The sequence below is a fragment of the Penaeus chinensis genome, chromosome 5 (assembly GCF_019202785.1).
Source record: "Penaeus chinensis breed Huanghai No. 1 chromosome 5, ASM1920278v2, whole genome shotgun sequence".
Lineage (NCBI taxonomy): Eukaryota > Metazoa > Arthropoda > Malacostraca > Decapoda > Penaeidae > Penaeus > Penaeus chinensis.
In genome coordinates this window covers 38,367,669-38,370,168 of record NC_061823.1, presented here as the reverse complement: position 1 = coordinate 38,370,168, position 2,500 = coordinate 38,367,669, and positions in this window count along the sequence as shown.

Below are 2,500 nucleotides of genomic sequence, written 5' to 3'. Positions count from 1 at the left end.
TTGATGGAAGGTGTTGCCAATAGCACAAGTTTAATGGCAGATCACCTAGTTCTATCGGCTCCGCGAGACCAGAATCTGATGGCTTGTAATTTAGCTCGAGGTTTGAGGGCGAGTAAATGTCGTGCGTTGATATTTTGATCATGGCGACCTGGCTTGTCAATCGAGGTGTCTTGCCTGTCCTAAACTTCGCTCTTTCTTTACGGTTCGCTGGTGTAAGGGGGAGATTTTTGCCTTGAGTTTAGCTTGTTGTATTGGGCAGCTGGACTTGAAGAATCGTTCTTTCTCGTAAGATCTTTTACTTCTGATTTCCAAGGATGTATGTGGGTAGTTTATGAAGCGATGGATTCGAGGAGGATAGATCAGCAATTTAGGTGCATATTGGAAGGTGTTACGAGGGTATTAGATACGAGATGGATAGGTGCAGTATCTTGGATGTATATGTATACATTGTCAGTCAGCCAGTTGATTGCAGACTTCAATCATTCGAATTTAAATGGCCCAGGCTGAAAGATAAAGGACTCTACGGTCAGATACGTAATATCTTTTTATTCTCATCAGTTCTTCAAGTAGACTAATTGCTTCCAACAGTAGAAAGGCTTATCTTTTTTAGTGATATCATAAAGACAACCTCTCAGTAGGGAAACTGCCAAATATTAACAATGAAAGTCTAGTGAAAACTTGAGGAAAGGGTAGGCGAAGGAAATGGGGATTGTAAAACGATAGAATATCCTTGATAAAAAAAAAAAAAAAAATCGGATCTTCGAAAGTTATTTCACCGATAACTATGATGTTAAAACAACCAATTTGTAAGGGGCTAATATCCACACATGTAAGATGTATACATGTAAGCGTTACTAGCGTGGCCTAATCGCCTGGTTACGGACCTGAAGTGTACGAGTGTCGTGTGACACGATTTGTACTTGAACAGAACAGAAACTGAAGCAGTGATAATTTATCGAAGAAAATGAGACAATTTGAAACCATGTCTGAACAGAGTAACAGCTGATAAAAAAACATAAATAATTAAAAGAAGACAACTACACCTCTCCATAACCAGGACAGACGGTAAGATGGACATTATGTTGTTTTGCAATTAGGATTATTTCTTTTTCTAAGATGTAAGCTCCAAGGAAGTCCTTCTGCAAACAACGCTGAAGAAATCGTCTGCAAGTGCAACCCCGAACTGCAGAAGATTTCGGATGAATCTACGTCGATAAATCTACACCTCATCCATCGACAGGAATTACATCTCACTTTATGACTAAAACTGATTTAAATGGTATTCAAGGAAACTCAGTATTGTGCCGGCGTTTGGATATAACCATTAAACCCTCGAAAGTTATTTCCATCGTGACTTAACAAAGACGATAATGTCTAATGTGTCATGCGCTTATCGCAGGCAATAAGATCTTCAAGACTTATTATTAGTGTATTCTTTAAAATAGCACCGTCTTCTATCGTTAACAAAGTGCTTTCGGCCAGAAGCAGGAGGAATGAGGTCATTAACAGGCATGGAAATGTTGCAGTGATCTGTACTCAAGTGGGATTATTGACAACACAATCGGCAGGTTTCGAAGTTCCAGGAGGGCAGATAAGCAAGAGGCTCTTTGTTCACGGGTTGAGATAAGTTCACTAGTTGTATGCAAAGTAAAAAGAAAAGAAAAATAATGCATTTGTCTAGAGGCTGTGATAATTACTAAGCATTCTATAATAATGATAATACTGATAAGCACCATCGTAGTAATAAATATATTGGCAATGATATAAGAATAACATTATATCTAACTGCAATAATAAATAATGGTAAAATTAATAATTACACTTCATACCATTATTACTTAACACAGATTCACGTACACATCAACAAACACACGTACCTAACCCAGCTTCGTTTCCATAACAACCAACAGATGAGTTGAATCGGCGAATCAGCAAAAAACGGTACTCTAATAGCCAGCATGTAATCGCTCTCCGATCACATGCACGCTCATTATAAAGTTGCCTGACTGAACACATCGGTCAAGAGCCTTTAGTTCCAGCAAGGAGAGGACACGGTGGTCGCTGGAGTGCAGTTCGACCGGCAGACCGAAAGAGCGAATGACAGAGAGACCCAGAGACCGTGTGACTGGGATTCCTTGTGTGTAAAAGAACAGAATTCTCTTCTGCGCGACTGATTATGCCTTGTGTTGTTCAAGAAGACAGTTGGAAAAAAGACAAACAAGCTTAAAACGAATCTTTCTAAGTTACAGAAATCGCGAGATATTAAAAGAAACTTCTTTGTAAGAAAATGAAAAATCTATTCTGCGCAAGAGAAAATAATCATCTTTGTGTCCAGCAGACCTTCCCACTCTTGATATAATGAAAGATATATTGTGGTTTTCAACAGCATTTCAATTCGAATCATCAGAAAGGGATTCCACGCGGCTCATAGACACCATTTGTATCTCGATCAACAGAAAGCAGTTCTTTGGGTCAAAACAGAAGTTAGATTCCCTCCTGT